Source organism: Lycium ferocissimum, chromosome 6 (genome assembly GCF_029784015.1).
Source record: "Lycium ferocissimum isolate CSIRO_LF1 chromosome 6, AGI_CSIRO_Lferr_CH_V1, whole genome shotgun sequence".
Classification (NCBI taxonomy): domain Eukaryota; kingdom Viridiplantae; phylum Streptophyta; class Magnoliopsida; order Solanales; family Solanaceae; genus Lycium; species Lycium ferocissimum.
The window spans coordinates 66,351,326-66,372,379 of record NC_081347.1 but is presented as its reverse complement, the minus strand read 5'-3'; the positions used below and the strand labels follow the sequence as shown (position 1 = coordinate 66,372,379).

Genomic DNA, 21,054 nt, shown 5'->3' with positions numbered 1-21,054 from the left:
TTCAATAGTGAGAAAATCTTGGATCCGCCTTTGTTTTTCTCCATAAATTTCTATAATTTACATTATATTATCAGCCCATCCTGCTTCAGGGACAATAATACACCTTTTATGGGCACCATCTCTTGCAATATAGCTGCTTGGATAGATTTTTTTCCCTGTTTCTCAAAATATTTTTCAAATATTGTTTGGCTATAGTTACAAGTATACCTCATATGATGTAAGGGGTGTAAATATTTATTTTTTTTAATTGTATAAGGGGTCGTTTGGTATGATGGGTAAGGAAAAATAGTTATGGGATTAAAAATTAGTGCCGCCTTATCCCTTGTTTGATTACTAATCCTGGGATAAGTTATCTCACGATTAAAAATAGTACCAAGATAATTTATCCCTGGCAGAGGGTGAAATAACAAATCAAGGATTAGTTATCCTACAATAAAACAACAAAAATGACAAAAGTAGCCTTGATGTCTCTCAAACCTTTTTTCTACTAAATAAGGTGGAGGATGTTTTTATAAACAAACAATTTTTTCTTAGAAATTATGCAATACAAGTCACTTTTTACACAACAAATCAAACAATCAATAAGAAATAACACTAGTATAACTAATTCCAGTATCATTAATCTCGACATAACTAATCCCACCATAACGTGTCTTCAAACCAAACGACCCCTAAGAGTATAAGTGTGATGGGTCAGAGATTCAAGCCGCGGAAGCAGCCACTAATGCTTGCATTAAGTTAGACTGTCTACATCACACCCCTTGAGGTGAACCCATTCCCCCACCTTGCTAACACGAAATGCTTTGTGCACCAGACAGTCCTTTTTTAGAAGTGTAAGTGTTTGACTTTGAAATACTACTATCCAAGATAGAAGTATTTAGTGTAATTGACCTTGAAGTTTACGCTATCTATCATGTGTTCCATTGTCCCCTCTACCTAACTCGATCCCTCTAATTCCATTTACATTTTGGAAAAAAGTCCTTGTTAGAAAGTTTTGTTTGAACGTGTAATTTATATTTCCTAAATTGTATTTTTCTTATAAACATGAAAATTCACAAATTGTGAAAACTATCAGATTTTCCCAATTTTTATACAATCTAACAAATGAGCAAACCATAGTTCATAACAAAGTTAATACGCTACTAAAAGACATTTTAAAAAAATACATGACTTGTAGTATAACTACTCTTTAATAAAATCACATCACATAACAGAGGCGAACCTAGGGTTTCTAAAGCATGAGTGCACCAAAAAAAAAAAAAAAAATCAAATGAAAATTGATCCCTAGTCCTTTAGGTAAATAACTCAAACATTCAATTAAGTGAACCATTTAGCTTTCTTGTAGCATGAGTGTCAGATAATATCATACCAATTTTTAAAAAATATATATACGTAAAATACCTAGTTTTACTATGGAACATTGAATAAGAAATAGTGTAAAGAAATTTTCTTGTTGTATATTTCTGTATCAGGACTGGGTATTTTATACAAGTGCATGAATAAAGAATTTAAACTAAATCATAAATCCTATACAATTTTGTCTATTTCTTATTGGTTGTCAAATAACTAATTTTGTTTATACATTGGAAGCTTTTAAGAATAATCACAACTGTCCAATTTTGTCACAGCTGTTGAATATGTTTTTCCCATTTGGGCCTTTGCTGCTTGTGTCATTTGGGCCTTTGCTGCTTATGTCTTGTTTTGGATTTAATGAATGGCCCATTTGACCCTTCTAGACATCATAAAAGACTTCGTTGATTCCGAAGTCTCTTCTTCACTTTCAGATGAGTTCTTCACTTTCCCTTTCTCTTTATCTGAAATCTTAGCAACCATTGAAGACGAGTGATGATTAGATGTGTGTTTATTCTCAATATCACCCCTCAAGTTGGACGGAAGCTTAGTGAGACCCAACTTGGATAGAATAAAATGGTGAGATGGCCCTAATAAAGACTTTGTGAATACATCGGTGAGCTGATCTTTTGAAGGAACAAAAGAGAGTGAGATAAGGCCGAAATCGGCATCGCAAAAAGCTTAAAGAGAAAATGATGGTGAGATAGACATGATCAATCCTTGATTAGGATTCCCTTTGAGGTAACGAAGTACACGAATAGCTGCTGTGATATGGCCCAGACAAGGCCTTTGCATGTACTGACTCAAAGTCAGAACAACAAAAAACAAATCAGGCCTTGTGTGGGTTAAATAATTTAATTTCCCGATAAGATGCCTGTATAGAGTAGATCTGACATTAAATTGCCTGAATCTGCAGTTAATTTCTATGAAGGATTCAAAGGTGAAGCAACAACAGAGAGATGTGAAACATCAAATTTGGATAGTAAATCCAAGGTATATTTTCTTTGAGTAATGATAATTCCATGATCTTCTCGTAGCACTTCCATCCCAAGGAAATAGTGTAGTCGACCGAGATTTTTAATCTTAAACTCAGACAAAATCCTTAAGAGCTTGAATTTCAACTTGATCATCCCCAGTGATTAGAATATCATCCACATAGACCGCAACTATGGCAATGGAATTGGCTGATCTTTTAAAGAATAATGAATAATCATTAAATGATGCAATGAAACCCTTAAAACTCAAAGCACCTGCAAGTCTGACATATCACTGCCTAGAGTCTTGTTTTAAGCCATAGAGGGACTTTTTAAGTTTACAAACCATGTTAGGACTAGGACAAGGTAAATCAGATGGAAATTTCATGTAAACTTCTTCTTGCAAAATCTCCTTGCAAGAATGCATTGTTTACATCAAATTGAGAAACTTCCCACTTCTTCTTGGCTGCTATAGCAAGTAAACACCTGATGGTGGTCATTTTGACCACTAGGGAGAATGTTTCATTGAAATCAATACCTTCTTTTTGAATGTCACCTCTTATAACTAACCTTGCCTCTTAAGTGTTTCAATTGAACCATCAGCAAGATGTTTTACCTTATAGACCCATTTACAAGGCAAAGCCTTTCTTCCTTGAGGTAAAGTGACAACATCCCAAGTGTTATTTGGTTATAGAGCCTCAAGCTCAAGTTCTATAGCCTTTCTCCGTCTTGAATGAAGGGATGCTTGAAAATAACTTGTAGGTCCTGTGATTTTTGAGACTGAATGTAAAATAGCTTGATTGGGTAGAGAAAGGTTTTGGACAGAAAGAGAAATAGGTCTAGTATGAGCAACAAAGCAAGAGTCAGTCACATTGCTAAGATAAATATGATTGCAAAAATAATCTCTTAAATGGCTAGGCATTGTCCCTTTATTTTCTCTGGTAGATCTTCTTAAATCAGGTGTAGTTGATGATGCAGGAGGGGAAATAAGTTGTGTAGTAGAAGATGAGGGTGATTGATCTTGGGAAGTTGAGGAAGAAATGATAGGTGGTGACTGATTTGGTGAAGGTGAGGATGAAGGCATAGGAGTTGACTAATCTGGTGAAGGTGTGGATGAAGACATAGGAGTTGGTTGAGATGGAGAGGGTGAGGAGGAGGGAATAGGGTTTGTTGAGGGAATGTCTGTTTGTGTAGTCGGAATAGGTATAGAAGTAGGTGAAGTGCTCATAGAATCAGATAACTCAGTGTTGAAGTCTGTGGGAATGGGAAAATTTGTTCTAGAAGAGGGAGATTTATGAGTGATGAAAGGAAAAATTATGTTCATAAGAATGAACATCTATAGAAACAAGTATTTGCTTAGTATCTAAATCCAATAGCTTATAACCTTTTTCGATACTAGGATATCCTAGAAAAACACAAGGCTTAGCTCTTGGTGAAAATTTTCCTCTGCTATGTGCCAAAGTATTAGCATACCATAAACAACCAAAACATTAAAGGTGCTGGTAGAAGGTGATTTTTCATGAATGACTGTATATAGAGTTTTTCCTTTAAGAAAGGCAACCTCTTAATCAAATATGTGGTTGTCAAAAGACTTTCCCCCCCAATAAATACTAGGAACCTGTGATTGAAACAAAAGTGCCCTTGCAATTTCAAGAAGATACCTATGCTTCCTCTTAACTACCCCATTTTGTTGAGGAGTAGCAACACATGAAGTTTGATGAGTACTACCTTGAGAACTCAAAAAAGCACTAGCCTCAAGACTTTTCCCCAATTCCAAAGCATTATCTGGTCTTGTGATTTTCACTTTAGAGTTGAACTGTCTATCAATCATTTGTAGAAAATTTTGTAAAACTGCAAAGGCATTGCTCTTAGTTGTTAACATATAAGTCCAAATAGCTCTACTATAGTCATCAACTATAGGTAAAAAATATCTATAGTTGTTATAAGTAGGTTCTTTATAAGGTCCCCATGTATCAATGTGAATTAATTCAAAATTAGACTTGGATGAAATTTGAATGATAGGAAAAGGCAATATAGACTGTCTTGCTTTAGGACAAACATCACAAAAACAATCTGAATCAGTAGGAATTGAAATGAAACTGACATTTTTCATTGATGATAAAGGTAAATGCCCCAATCTAATATGCCAAAGTCTCACATTAGAAGTGAAATTAGTACATACTAGAAAAGAAAAAGAAACAGGAAATGAAATTGAACTAGAGTTGCTAGGAACTGCTTTTGATAACAAGGAAACATTATGACTTAAATTGAAACTAGACTTCTTAGGATTGGGTTGAAGCAGCAGAGGCTTTCTCTTGTTTCACCAAAAACTTGAGAACTCCTCATTAAATAGCCCTGCAACAAACAATGATTAGTAGTGAATTGAAACAGACAATGAAATTAAATGGAAAATTTGTGAATTGATAGGAGATTATATTTGAAAGAAGGAACATAGAGAATTTTTTTTAGAATAATGTCAGAAAACAGAGAAATAGTTCCTATATGAGTGACTAAATTAGATTGACAACTAGGAAGATTAATACTAAGAGGGACTTTAAGGGGTGACAAAGAAGTGAAAGGTGTTACACCTCGTAGTTTTGTACGTTGAGATTTGTCGTATGTTAGTGGTCCTAGTCTTGGACACCGGAGTTATCTTCAAGGTTAAATGAGATTACACATGCCTATCTTATGGTTATGAGGGTTTAAGTTCATGTTTAGTAAGTTATGAAAGGATTGGAGAATAAGTGAATCGAAGAGAATACATTTCGTCCAAGTTTCATTTTAAGATTGAATTATACAGACCGTGTCTTAGGGAATACGGATCGTATTTTGTGATATGGACCGTATTTAAGGATATTAAATTGAGCAGAGAAGGCAGATTCTGGGTTGAGAAATACGGATCATTATACCGTTCGTATAAAATTATACGGCTAGTATATTGGCCGTATAATTTTATACGGTCAGTATAAATATATATATGTATCTCGACTTCTACTCATTTTTATTTCATTCCAACACAACCCTAAGTCCATGAAAGCTCTAGAACTCTCTCCTAAACATATCTAACCATTCTCCAAGAAGAATCAAAGATTAAAAGTGCAAAGCAAGTGATCCAAGCTTAGGGTTTTATATTGAATCCTAGTGTTTCTTCTTGTGCTGACCTTGGGAAGAATTTAAGGGTGAAGAAACTTCTGTGTTGGATGGTTATTGGGCTTTGGAGGTAAGCTGCCACTTTGTTTTCATGATTATGGAATTATTTAGCCTTTCTACTACTTGTTAGATGAGGAAATTGTGAGGGGAAAGCTTAAACTTGTTCTTAGCTATAAGTTGAGTTGTGGACTGATCTTGATCATGTTGTTACTGTGTTATTAGGATGATTTCCATGAATTTGGATAGTATTTGACGTTGTTAAGATATTGTCAAATTTATAATTCATGGATGAGAAAAAGGGAAGTATATATCATTCTTGTATGTTAGTATATTTGAGAGTGTTGAAGGAAGTATAAGATGCTCATATGAGATGTTTGTGTTGTTATGATTCTACTACATAGACATGAAAAGGAAGAGAGTATAAACAATCATTTATGAAGTATATTTTGGGCTATTTGTTGTGTAACTTGGGAATACTTGTTGAAGTAAGTTTAAGGAACTTATGTAAACTTGTTGCGGTTGTTGCTGGCTGATGTGCTGCCTGTTTCTTCGTGAGAATCGCATTATCATTTGATAGACTAGTGTCATCTAAATTATGTATGCATTCCTTTGTTATAGGATTGGCACGCTAGTTGTAATAAACTCATTGTTAGATTGCTTGGACGACTTGAGGTATGTTAAGGCTGTCCCTTTCTTTTTTAGGCATGATCCTTGTGAACAAGACGTATACACAACGTTAAATCCATAACGACTCTATTCTTAGAAGCTAGGGATGAACCATTTGATTCATGTTACATAATATTATCTCTGGAAGTCTTTCTTTAGATTCAATATGATCTCTAGAGTTACTTGTTGATGAAAATGCTATTCCATAATGACATTCGGAGGTATAACGACCTTACGTCACTCCGATAAATTCAGAATATACTCTTATCATGTTATGTATTGCATTTCATTCATACATACATATATATATATATATATACACGCATATATTATGTATTATATATATGTATGAGGTATGGGGAAGGTGACGACGTTATATACGTACTACCACTTGATCAGCTGGTTACATGATAATGATGATGCCCACAGAGGCCGATATGGTACAATGGGATGCCCACATAGGCTTGACAGGCATTATATACACACATATATATGACCCTTATACATGCATGCACAGTATTTATGCACGCATGCACAGTATTTGTGCACATCATTGTCCCACAGTGGCAGTTCAGATGTACATGTTGATTCTCTCATGTCTCATGTCACTTTCATGTCTCTATTATGCCGCATTCCATGCCTTACATACTCGGTACATTATTCGTACTGACGTTCCTTTGCCTGGGGACGCTGCGTTTCATGCCCCCAGGTCTTGATATATAGGTTGATGGCTCTCCTAGTAGGATATCAACTTAATAGACAATGTTGTTGCACTCCACTTATTCCAAAGTTTCTCTGTGAGTCAGCACGGTTACATAGGTATTTGCATGGGTATGGCGGGGCCTTGTCCTGACCACATTATGTCATGTACTCTAGTAGAGGCTTGTAGACATTTATGCACAGTCAGACATTGTACAGCCCTATCGGCACGTACAGTAGGTCCGGCTTATTTATGTAGTTATGTCCTTTCAGATTTGTCTCATTTCAGTCTATTACTTTTGTGAGTCAGCAAGTTATCTCATGGCAGCCCTATTGGCCCACCTATGCTTATGATTACGTTACGGATGTATGTTTAGTGGTACTTGGCGAGTAAGGCTAGGTGCCCGTCATGGCCCTCTAGTTTGGGTCGTGACAAAAGGCCCCTCAAAAAATAATTTACCAAAATACCTAAATCAAAAAAAATGTTACGAAAAACACAAACCAAGATATTTTGAAATTGTTAAAGTGCATTAATTTCGGAGACGGATTTGCGTTTGGCATGTCCTCCTATCTCATTTGTTGTTTGACCAAATTGACAAAATGATTGTTTTTTTTTTTTTTTTGTTAAGGTCAACATAGTTTTGGTCTTTCCTTTCATTCTCATTAGGACATAACGGTGTTTCCTTTGACCATAGATTGAGCATTCTTATCATTTGTGACCCCGAAAGTCTTAAAATTATTATATAGCGATCATCTATCACATGTATTTTTGTGCGTATACCATTAGGATTATACTTAGCTCTTTTTTCTTTGAACCTTTAAAAGTTGTTTGATTTCCGAGTTTGTTACTGTGGGTTATTGAATATGAGATATGTGTTCCCATTCCTTTGTGAAGAACTATCAATTTTCTGAGTTTGTTTTCCCTTGTTTTGATTAAAATTTCCCACCATGAAATATGATGAATCAGGGGGTATGAGAGGAATCATATAAGTTTCCCTCTAATTTCCATCTTGCAAAATACTAGAAATAAAAAGATTTATTAAAGTTCATCATCAAAATGTTATAACCTTGAGTATATATGAAAATATTTTATAAGCTTCTAATCATTCAATGATTTTGCTAGCTTATGATTTTAAAAAACACACACAAGTACATTTTACATTAGAATTCATGGAATCTAACTCATCTTAATCTTAGTTTTGTGAAGTAGCATAACGATATATTGGTATCTTGAATCAACTAAAATCTTTGAGTTCTTTTTGCGAGGTGGTATAGCTTGCCCCCATTACAAGTCCTCGAATATGTGCTCCAAGCTAAAGTTCCTTTGCACTCCTTGAGTAGATGACATCTTTTCGGCATCTCTTAGAATTCTCTACTAAGATGCAATCATGTGTGTTATATCGTATTTTGCGCGTTCGGATAGTTTGGGATGTTAAAAGTTAAGGACAATGCTATGTATTGATCTTGTTTGACACATAAGTTGGTCATTAAAATTTTGGATGTGGAAATATTGGAAAAGGCTAAGGGCAAAATCGGAATTTCAAAAATTAGTTTCATGAATTACTAAAATTATGGACCAAATAATTGGGCTTGGAAATATAAAAAAAAAAAAAAGAGAAAACAAGCCGCCCAATGCCAAACCGCAATATGTATATGGCCCAAACCCATGGGAATTAATTAAATTCCCATGTGATTAATTCAATAAATAGAAGGTTCAAGAAAAGCTCATAAGGTTTGAGAGATCAAGAACAAAAAAAAAAAAAAAAAAGAAGAACTCTCAGGGCCATTCGGCCAATTTGGTTCATCCCCAAAAAATCTTGCTTCCAAAATTATTTTCTTGTGGTTTCATACTAATTCAAGGACATTGAACTATGGTGTAGTTGTTTTGGAAGATTGAGTTCTTGTTTCTTCAAACACTTGAAGTGAAGAAGTTGGAAGGAAAAGGTAAGAATTCCTCCCTTCTATTTACCCTATGAAGGTTTGTTTGTGTTGTAGTATATAGAAATGAGTAGAATATATAGAAATATGGAAGTTTGCAAAGTAGGAGTGCATGTGTGCATGTGGCGAATACCATGTATACCATATTCTACCCTGAGTTGAATTTTATGTTGTATTATAGTTGTTCTTTGGAAAATTTGCATTGGAAGTGAAAGTTGAACGAAAATGGGATGGAGTTGGAAAATTCATGTTGACATGGGATATATATATATATATAGTGATGAACTAATGATGAATCTATTTTGTTTAACATGTTAGTTGCGTTGTTGCGATCTTTACAATGTAAATGGAGGTTTAACAGTTAAGTTTGGCATTAGAATTTCATATATGTGTTATAGGGAATATGTATTCTAACATAGTTGTGATGTAATTATGAAAATGGATGGTTTAGGGTTAGTTATGAGTGTTGTTTATGAAGTTGGAAGACGATAACGTGTTATGAATTTGTTTGTCGAAGAATGGAAGTTTTGGATGAGTTATGGTTTCGGTGGAAAGTTTGTATATTTTGCGAATAATATGAATAATCATATGTAATGCCTCCAAATAATGTTGGAATGATCTTGATGAGTAAATGAGTAGGAAAACATTGATGTTGGATTGGAAATGTGAAGTTAGTGTGGACAACTGCCGCTTTATATATAAACATGACTATCCATGTTAGTATGTGATTCTAGTCAATTATTGATGTTCTTGTGGTTGTTGTTGTTGACATTTGAGCCGAGTTAAATTCTCGAGGTGTCATATTTATAGGGAATCTTTGCGAAATTTCGGTAGACAAGTAGTAAACTAAGGTTAGAATTTTGAGCCTCATATAGTAATTGGTAAATGTGACCATACCGTCAGGTTTTAACGCATGATTTGAACGCGCGTAAAGGGCAAGAAAATTTGCATAACCTTCCTTCTTGGTAAAATGTAATAGGTTTGGATTCGGATCACGACTCCACTCTTTGTAATTACGTCCAAATTTACCCCTTTTCCTTTGCATGCATTGAATTAAATAATTTGTTGGTTGGAAAAAAATTGTTTAAACATCTAGATCTTGCGCATAACGCAATCCGGACATCTTAAAACTCTTATAAGTGATATTGTGAACACTAAAGTACGTATTATGTGTACGCCACCTCATTTGACAAGGTGGGCGTATGTTCCAAGAATTAAAGTATTATTGTATTTGACTCGTTTTTGAGTAGAATTAAGGAAAATTCTTGGCTATGATTTTCAAAACTACCATGTTGAAGTTTAATTATTTTAAAAGTCTCAAAATATTACTCCAAGCGATTTTAAATAGACTACAAATAAGTAGAGAGAGAGATCTAAATCATACATTTTGATCATCGTTCAATTTCAACGTCATGATTTGTTAACCAAGGTGCTATCTAGTTATGGTATATGGTTTATATTTTGATATGTACAAATAATCGTTGACCGATTTTTTGATAAGGCGGCCTTATGAAAAGGTATGTGCTATGCCTCGTCGGAAACTTTTTCATGATATGCCGTATGATATTCCGTCCGATCTCCCATTAATTGTACGTTTTAATTGCATTTAGGCTACTCCCTCGGGAAGCCCCGTCATAATTGGCCGAAGTCACTCAAGGAATATGTTATCAACACGATTACCCCGACATTCGAGTACCTATCAAAGCATTTTGTACGTGGGTTTGTAGCCAAATGCCTCCACACATAGTTTAAGTCATCAATGATTGCCACGATATGTAAATATTCATTCTTTTTAGTATTATTATTATTATTATTATTATTATTATTATTATTATTATTATTAGTAGTAGTAGTAGTAGTAGTAGTATTGTTATTATTATTATTATTATTATTAGTATTGTTATTGTTGTTATTATTATTATTATTATTATTATTATTATTATTATTATTATTATTATTATTATTATTATTATTATTACTATTGTTATTGTTATTATTATTGTTATTATTATTATTGTTATTATTATTATTATTATTAGTAGTAGTAGTAGTATTTTTATTATTATTATTATTATTATTATTAGTATTGTTAAATTCCATATATTTTGTGTAATGATTTGAAAGTTTCAAAAGAAAATGTATGTTAAAACCATTTATATTATTTTGTGGTTAATCACCTAATATGGATCATAATAAGACGTTCGTCGGCTCCGCAATCGGGATGGATGAATCACACCCTAGTAAAATCGTGTGTGACATATCCAACAACTCGAAGCTACGGTAGATCCTCAAGAATCTTCACTAGGAGTGGGGTGAGCACCAATGATAAATCCTAATTTGTTCTTTTTTAAGATCAATAGGATGGACCTCTTCCATCCTTGATAACCTCTAAAACAGGGATTATTCATCAACATCATACGAAGATGGTATGCACCAAGGTTATAGGGGTGAAAGTCAATGACTATGGTGTTTTCGGTGAAGTATTCGATTTCTCTGAAGAGTTTTTACGGTATGGTTTGAATTGCATTATCATTAGTCATTGTTACTTATGAAGGAAAGGAAGATTAGATTGAAGACAAAGAAGATTTTATGAAGGAATTGTTTCAACTAATCGTCAACATATGGAAAATTGAATAAGACATAACGGTGTAAAGAAATTTTCTTGTTGTATATTTTTGTATCATGACTGGGTATTTTATACAAGTGCATGAATAAAGAATTTAAACTAACTCATATATCCTATACAATTTTGTCTATTCTTATTGGTTGTCAAATAACTAATTTGTTTACACATTAGAAGCTTCTAAGAATAATCACGATTCGGGCATTCCAATGAGATATATTTTCTCATTTGGGCCTTTTGCTGCCTTGTGTCTTGTTTTGGATTTAATCAATGGCCCAACTTATTTGCTTCGGCTTGATTGGCCCATTTGACCCTTCTAGGCATCATAAAACAAAAGACTCTTCTTTACTTTGAATGAGTTCTTCACTTTCCCTTTCTCTTTAAAAATCCTAGCTACCATTGAATCAGTGATGATTAGATGTGTGTTTATTCTCAATAGTTATGAAGAGAGCATTGGTCCGAGGGAGTTTAGCCTATATATTCACTCATGTCACATAGTACGGAAACTTTGGCGAATGCATTCCGATCAAGTCGAAAGTATCAAGGCGCATTGTTACTTAGTCAAGTTTTATATGTTATATCCCGCATTTTTGTACATTAGGACATTCCGGACTATGAAAAGTTAACACAAAGACTAGTTGGGATGCGAGGTTGAGCTTTTTGAGTCAATTTTATTTTAAGACATAAGTTGCTTGTTATTTGTTGGAATGGAATATTAAGGAAAATTTGGGGTTAAAAGGTGGAATTAGAGAAAACTAGTGTTTATGAAATATGGGACCAAAAGGTGAAATTTTACTTTTTTGTGTTAATAAAAGCCATTGTTATTGCACGATACTTGTCAAATTTACAATGGAAATATAACATAAGTTATAAATATGAACAACTAGTATCTTTAGATATTCTTTGAAAGTATAGAAAAATATCGAGGACAATTAGGAGAGGGAGTCAAGGCAAGCATGGAAAAGGTGAGAATTGGATGACAAAAAATATTTTCTTCATGTTTTCCACTCTTTGGAAGGCTGCTTTCAAGTAGTTGTTGAATCAGAGTAAAGCGGCTTGTTCTACAACACTTCAATCATGGCCGTTGAAGAACGGAAGCATCAAAGGTGAGTTTTAATCTTCTTTTTATATGTTATGAATGGTTTGTGGATGTTGTAGTGTGTAGAAATCTCAAACCATGACAATATTTATATATTGGGTTCGTGCTCAGGTTGTTGGCCGTAATATCAATAGATGGTAGGAGTAATGGGAAGTAATGGACATAGCATGGTTGCATGTTGTTGTAATGTGTAGCAATTGGAATGGATGCAAATGGTGTGTTATTTCTAGCTTGTGGATGGTGTGAAACGATGTGTATAGCATTATGTATGCCAAGAATGTATTAATTTTATTTAGTGTTGTGGTTGTGGTTGTAGTGTGGATTCTATGTTATTAAGGATCTAATGGGAATATTTGATATTGTGATGGTTGAGGCATATTGGACAATATGTGAATTTATGTGGGTGGCAACCATTGTCTTGTTAATCGTGTATTATTAAGGCATTTAAAGGCAAACTTCCAAAAGGCATATCGGATCCCAACACTTTGTAAAGTTTAGTATGAGTTAGACAATATTTGTGTAACAGAGAAGAATTTTCTTTGAAGAAAAAAAAATATTTTTTTTTAATTAGTCGGCAACGAGGAAGCCTTCCACCGGTTAGGAATTTGGGAAAACTGATAAAGAAACGGATAATTGAAATAAGGACCATATATTATGGGCTTATAGGTGACAACTGGATAAAGCTCTCCGAGTCATTCAATGGCTTGTTGAAATCGATATGCGGGACTACCCGTCACCGCAATGGTGAGAATGATATTAAAGGTCTTCTTTCTTGGAGTGCTAAATATCGAACATTTTAGAGAGAGAGAGAGAAAAGAGGCCAAAGCACATGAAGAAGCGTCGGATAAGACGGATGCCAAAACCGTTAAAACTATTCGAGTACCACAAATATAAGGCTCAAAAACATGATCGGATGGAGTACAATAGTAGCGCATATTTGAACTCACAACAAGTGTGCACCAAGGTAAAGGAGGTAACGTTCACACAATTTGTGAGAATCCAAGAACGTGCACATGCGGCAAGTGGCAATCATATCACATGCCATGTTCTCACGCCTTCAAGTGTTTTATCACAATGGGAAAGAACGCCTCCTCTTACATGGTCGAGGAGTATACGGTTGAAAATTATGCAAAAACGTATCGGAAGGTTCTATCCACTTGGTAGTGAGAATTATTGGTCACCGCATCCATTTTCAATGGTTGCAAATAAAGCATTTATCCGTAAATTCGTAAAGAATGCATACTCACGTATTCATAATGAAATGGATGTTCCACCGGGGAGATACACTCGAAAATGCTCATTTTGCAATTATGTTGGTCATGATGAGCGCAAGTGAATCCCGTTACGGCATAGTGTCAAACTACATCTATTGGAAGTACCTCCCTGGAGGAAACTTTAGTGGTGGAAGTATACTAGTGGTGGTGGCACATCTCGCGGTGGTGGCGGAAGATCAACTCAAGAGCATTAATTGATGTATTAAATTAAGTATTAAGTTTTTTTCAAGAATGTTGTGGTTGTATTTTTAACATATCATGGGTTTCTTATTAATGAATGAATTAGTGTGTTAAGTATTTTCATCTACTCAAGGTTATGAATGATGCAATTTAATTAAGTTTTTTTTTTTTTTTTTTGCATGAACGCTGCCATTTTGATTAACTTTTGATTAATTATTAATGAACAAATTTAAGTATTCGTAAAGAACTTCAAGCTAATGTCACCGATCCTTGAACGAAAATGGCGTTTATAGCACTTTTCAACCTCTAAGAGGGTTTGGATCCGAACTTTTGTGTATCCTTGATGTGTTGATCCTACCTAATTAAACGCACAAAAATAAGTAGGGTTCTATATAAAATATTGAAATTTCGGGGTCCCGAAGCATGATTAATCTATGGTCAAAGTACGTTAAAAAGTGTAACGAAAGAAGGGTTAACTTCCTTATGGAAAATAAAAAAAGAAAAAACACTATCATTTTGATAAATTTCTTGTTGCGGATAGGAGTTTATCAGCCGTCTCTCGTTAACACTTTAGCGAGAATTTGCCCGTCTTGCGCTAAAGGCATTTTCGTAACATTTTTTTTTGTTGGGGTATTTTGGTCGAAATTATTTTTTTTGAGGGCATTTTGGTTCAGTACCCCCTCTAGTTTGGGTCGTGACAAAGAGGTGGATTTGAAACACATGTGTTCTGAAGCACCTGAATCACTTAAAAACTGAAAAACACGAACCAAGATATTTTGAAATTGTACCAGCCACTGAATTTGCATTAATTTCAGATCCTGGATTTGCATTTGGCATGTCCTCCATTCTCATTCGTTGTTTGACCAAATTGACAAAATGATTGATTTTTTCTTTTTTGTTAAGGTCAACATAGTTACTGGTCTTTCTTTCATTCTCATCCAAGGACATAACAGTGTTTCCTTTGATCTGTGATTGAGCATTCTTATCATTTGTGAACTGAAAGTCTTATGGGAAACCTATTACTCAGTAGCGATCATCTATCACATGTCCACTTTTCCCACAATGAGTGCATATACCATTAGGATTATACTTAGCTCTTTTTTCTTTGAACCTTTAGGGCTGTTGTTTCAGATTTCTCTGAGTTTGTTACTGTGGGTTATTGAATCTGAGATATGTGTTCCCATTCCTTTGTGAAGAACTATCAGTTTTATGAGTTTGTTTTCCTTTGTTTTGATTAAAATTTCCCACCATGAATTATTATGAATCAGGGGGTATGAGAGGAATCATATAAGTTTCCCTCTAATTTCCATCTTGCAATACTAGAGAATAAGCAAGATTGATGTCACGCAAGGAGTTCATCATCAAAATGTTACCCCTAGCTTGAGCATATGTGTCATTCAGCCCCATGAGAAATTTTATAAGCTTCTCATCATTCAATGATTTTGCTAGCTTATGCTTTCCTTCACAAACACACACACAAGTACATTTTACATTAGAATTCATGGAATCTAACTCATCTCATAACCTCTTGAGTTTTGTGAAGTAACCAGCAATACTATTGGTACCTTGAATCAACCTGCTGAGTTCTTTTTGCAGGTGGTATAGCTTGCCCCCATTTAACTTCGTCCGAGACTTCCGTGCTCCAAGCTAACGAGTTGTGAGTAGACGACACTCAGCAATCTCTTTTGAAAGAGAATTCAAAAGCCAAGATGCAATCATGTCATTACATCTGCTCCAAGGTTGTAGATCTGAAGAATCTTCACTAGGAGTGGGGTGAGCACTAATGATAAATCCTAGTTTGTTCTTTGCTGATAGAGCAATGAGGATGGACCTCTTCCATCCTTGATAACCTCTTCCATCAAAGGGATTATTCATCAACATCATACGAGGAGCATCATATGCATGAAGGTGATAGGGGTGATTCAAGTCAATGACTATGGTGTTTTCAGTCACTGTTGAAGTGTTACCTATTTCTCCTGAAGAGTTTTCTGGTATGGTTTGAATTGCATTATCATTAGTCATTGTTACTTATGAAGGAAAGGAAGATTAGATTGAAGGCAAAGAAGATTTTATGAAGGAATTGTTTCACTGCTCTGATACCATATGGAAAATTGAATAAGAAACGGTGTAAAGAAATTTTCTTGTTGTATATTTCTGTATCATGACTGGGTATTTTATACAAGTGCATGAATAAAGAATTTAAACTAAATCATAAATCCTATACAATTTTGTCTATTCTTATTGGTTGTCAAATAACTAATTTGTTTACATATTGGAAGCTTCTAAGAATAATCACAGCTGTCCAATTTTGTGACAACTGTTGAATATGTTTTTCCCATTTGAGCCTTTGCTGCTTGTGTCATTTGGCCTTTGCTGCTTGTGTCTTGTTTTGGATTTAATGAATGGCCCAACTTATTTGCTTCGGCTTGATTGACCCATTTGACCCTTCTAGGCATCACAAGAGACTTCGTTGATTCCGAAGACTCTTCTTCACTTTCGGATGAGTTCTTCACTTTCCCTTTCTCTTCATCTGAAATCCTAGCTACCATTGAAGACGAGTGATGATTAGATGTGTGTTTATTCTCAATATTTATGAAGAGAGAATTGGTCCACATGCCCCATAGTTTAGCCTATATATTCACCCATGTCACATGGTACAAACAATTTGTTCATGTCGAGCATGCATTCCCGATCAATAACTGAGAAGACGAACCAACATTGTTACTTAGTCAAGTCTTACATTTCAAGAACATATCTACCAACTTATGAATTTTTTTAGGGATAAGGCACTATTACCCCCTGAACTTTGGCCGTAGTTGCTATGACACACCTTACCTTTTCAGGAGTCCTATGACCCCTCTGATTTTTTTTTTTTAAATGGAATAGTTTCCACCCTGAAACTGGATATCTACTCTCTTATGGGATAGTGACATACACTCTCCTTGCCACATGTATATTTATTTGTTTTCTATTTTTTTTAAATTCTTTTCGCTTACGTGGCAACTTTTTAAAAAATTTGAAAAACTGAATTTTGTTCTAAAAAAATGAAAAATGGATATTTAAAAAAAAAATCTGATAATTTGATTTTTTTTTTAAAATGGATTTTTTTAAAAATATGGAAAACTAGATTTTTTTTTTAAATGTTGTTAAAAATCTTGATTTTCATTTTTTTAGGACACTTTTATTTTTCAAATAAAATCTGGATTATTTTTAAAACAAATCTGGGAGAAATGTTTTTTCATGTCAAAATGTGAATTTATAAAAACTGGAAAAACTATTTTTTTTTAAATGTGGAAAACCGATTTTTTAAAATTAAATCTGGAAAACTAGATTTTTTCATATATATATATATATATATATATATATATATATATAAAATAGTTTACCACATTTAAAAAAAAAATCAATTTAGAAAAAGATTTAAGCTTTAATGATAATTAGTTAGGTGTAATTAAATGTGATGTACCCATTAAAAAATAACACGTGTCAGATTTTATGCTTCTCACTTTCCCAAAGACATTGAATACACTCTCCTTGCCACGTCAGCACTTAGGGTTGTAATTATTCCGTTTTTAAAAAGTTACGGGGGGTAATTGGACCCCTGAAAAGGAAAGGTGTGTCGTAGCAACTTTGGCCAAAGTTCAGGGGGGTAACAGTGCCTTATCCCAATTTTTTTATGAGTCAAGTTTTACATTTAAAAAATATTAAAAATCACAATTTGAAATCCCAAATCCTAATTTTTGGAATTTTGAGATTTGAAATAATGATATGAAGTTGAAATTGAAATTTTGTGCAAATTTCATAAATAAAAACTAATTTAAAATCAAAATATAAAATGATGATTCCAAATTGTATGGCCAAACGCCTGCTAAATTCTCTCAAGAAATTCCACATTTGTCTTATATCTTATTTTACCCAAACTACAATAAATTGGTAGTATTTCTCATCTTCTCCTTGGTCATCTATACGACCATAGCTTCACAATATGCTCTCCGCAAAAGACTGAAAGAAAAAAAAAATTATGGGGTTGAAGAATTTAGTTGCCGATGGTTTAGTTAATTTAGCGTTTAGTCAAGAGTCTCACTTTCTAGCATTTCTTCACGTGCTGTAGTAAATGTTGTTGGGTCTCATTCCCTCGCTTAGTTTCGGGCAAGTTTCTTATTGTTTTAATTCTCTTTTAAAAAAATAAAAATAAAAAAACAAATTAACAACATCCGTTTGCTCATTTATCCATCTACTTAAATCGCATTTCCTTAATAAATTGTAGGATTCTTTCATTTTCGTCCCGTCGGCTTTAACTTAATTATGAGCGCTAGTCAAAATATACACCAATTATATACAATATACAGTCAAACCTTTCTATAATTGCCATTCGTTATAATGGCATTTCACTATAACGATATGATTTTATCCGGAACCGATTTTTTATGTTATATTTTACTTCTCTATAACAACATTCTGCCTATAACAGCAATGACATCCATTATAGCGGTGCACTCTTTGTAAAATTACCTTTCTATAACAGCCATACTCAAATAGCGTGTAATAATATTTTGTAAGAAATATATGACAATAAAAGTGTCGATGAAAAACCTCAACCTACTGCTACTTGGATATAGAAGAGTCGACTGTTAAACACTTAGACAGTCTTCAAGGGAAAACTATTGAATTTCCTTTTGCCGAAAGTTTGGATAAAAATTTTCGTCAGTTCAAGCGTTATATTATCATTAAGAGACTAGAATTTACGAAACAACCTACAATTGTAGAGTTCTTGCTTAAAACTTGAAATATTTAAATTGTCAATTAATTTAAAATGCATATATTCCATAGATTTTAATTCTTTATTTGTGTGGTACAAGTAGTTATGAATTTAGTAGTCTTTTCAATTTTTAATTTATAAGATATGAAAATCAATTGAGATTTTAAAATTTACAAGTATATTGTTTTCGTTTATAACATAAAATATAAAAAATTAATTATTTGCGTACTTTTGTTTATAATAGCTAAATGAGATCTAAATATTGAATACCAGTATATATGCATAATAGCACCTCACTATAGCAGTCGTAAAATTTTCGGATAAACGCTGTCACTATAGAGAGGTTTGGCTCCATGTATTTTAACTATATACATGCTTCGTCGTCCGTTCCATTAAAAAAAAAAAAAGAAAAAGTGTGGGCCCTATACTAAACACCAATCAATATTAAAAAAAAAAAAAAAAAGAAGAAAAAAAAGTGAAACCCACCATCTCCAAACTCACTGAAAAAAAAAGTGGACCCCATATTAACAAAATTAGGCAATATAAAAAAAAAAGTGAATCCCATATTAAAAAAAAAAACAAACAATGTCAAAAAAAAAAGTGCATCCCATATTAAAAAATCAAACAATATTCATGTAATTTTCAAAATATCTCATTAAATCAATAATGATGGATTCATTGCCACATGCGTATCAACCCATTAGTGGGAGCAAATGAAATTATTGTACAATGAACATACTTAAAATACTTATTTATTAAAATAAGATAGAATTTAATTACTTTTTCATTTTTTTCCTTACTCTAATAAATGTGAAAAGAGATTAATGTCATAAAAGAAAAAATAATATTAAATGGAGATCAAATAATTAATAAGGTAAATTAGTGAAATTCTAATTTTAATTGATGTTTCCTTAGAAAACCGTGCAAAAGACAACATGACAAGTAAGATGAGTTAAACCAAAAATATTTACCAAAAATTAAAAAATAGTAGTTCTTCATTTAAATAGAAAATCAAATTTCAATAGAAAATCAAATTTCTACTTTGTTTCATTTTAAACATGTAAAATTAACATAATAATTTGAATTAGAATTATTCAAATCAAAATTTGATAAAAAATAATAGGTATTGTTTAGGCCCAATCTATATACATTAACAATAGAAATACTTTATTATATTTCTATTTTTCTACCATATAGAAGCAACGGTTTACCCATGCTTCGTTGTCAGTCACTCTTGAAAAAAAAAAAGGTGGACTTCATACTAAAAATGCCAAGCAATATTAAAAAAAGAAAAAAAAAAAGGAAAAAAAGTGTACCTCACCATTTCTAAACTCATGAAAAAAAAAGTGAATCCCACCCTCTCCAAGCTTATGAAAAAAAAATGGACCCCATATTAAAAAAATAAGCAATGTAAAAAAAAACGTGCACCCCATATATTAAAAAATCAAACAATATTCATGTAATTTCCAAAGTATTCCCATCAAGTCAATAATAGTGGATTCATCACACATGTGTATTAACCCATTAGTGGGAGCAAATGAAATTATTGCACAACAAAAAATATGGACCCTATATTATTGCTTTTCTTCAAAAGGTTAAGTAGGCAAATACATACAATTTCCTTTTTTTTCTTATATTAGCGTAAGATCTAATCTAAATATTTAATTGCTGTATTTGCTATTCCGCCATGTCATTTATTTGTTATGTTTACTAAAATAAATATACTTAAAATATTTATATTTTAAAATAAGATAGAATTTAATTATTTTTTTTTTATTTTTATTCTTACTCTAATAAATGTGAAAAAAGATTAATATCAAATGGAGATCAAATAATGAATAAGGTAAATTAGACAAAGTATAATTCTAATTCACGTTTCCTTAAAAAACCATGCAAAAGACAACATGACAAGTAAAATGAGCTAAACCGGGAATATTTACCAAAAATTAAAAAATAGCATTTCTTGTTTTACATAGAAAATCAATTTCTACTTTGTTTCGTTTTAAACATGTAAAATTAATTTAATAATTAGAATTAGAATTATCCAAATCAAAATTTGATAAAAAATAATAAGTATTTTACACCTTTAAATTAATCGAATTAAAATTAAAAGTATCAATCGATCTTAAATATTGCTATTATTTTATCTCAAAGAGAGGAAAATAATTTTTTTTAAAACAAGTCTAATCTTTTAAAAAGTATTAATAAATTTTCATAGCAAACACGAATATAATAAAATTTTAGATATCATCTACAATGTTATATTAATCGTGTTTTAAACATAATGTGTGTATATATATATATATATATATATATGTATGTATATTATCACTATCCAAATG

General features: G+C 32.8%; 1 pseudogene; it reads right to left on the bottom strand.

Moving 5' to 3' along the window:
- The window catches only part of LOC132060117 (probable methyltransferase PMT7), a 109,810-nt pseudogene that overhangs the window by 63,577 nt on the left and 25,179 nt on the right, over nt 1-21,054 (bottom strand).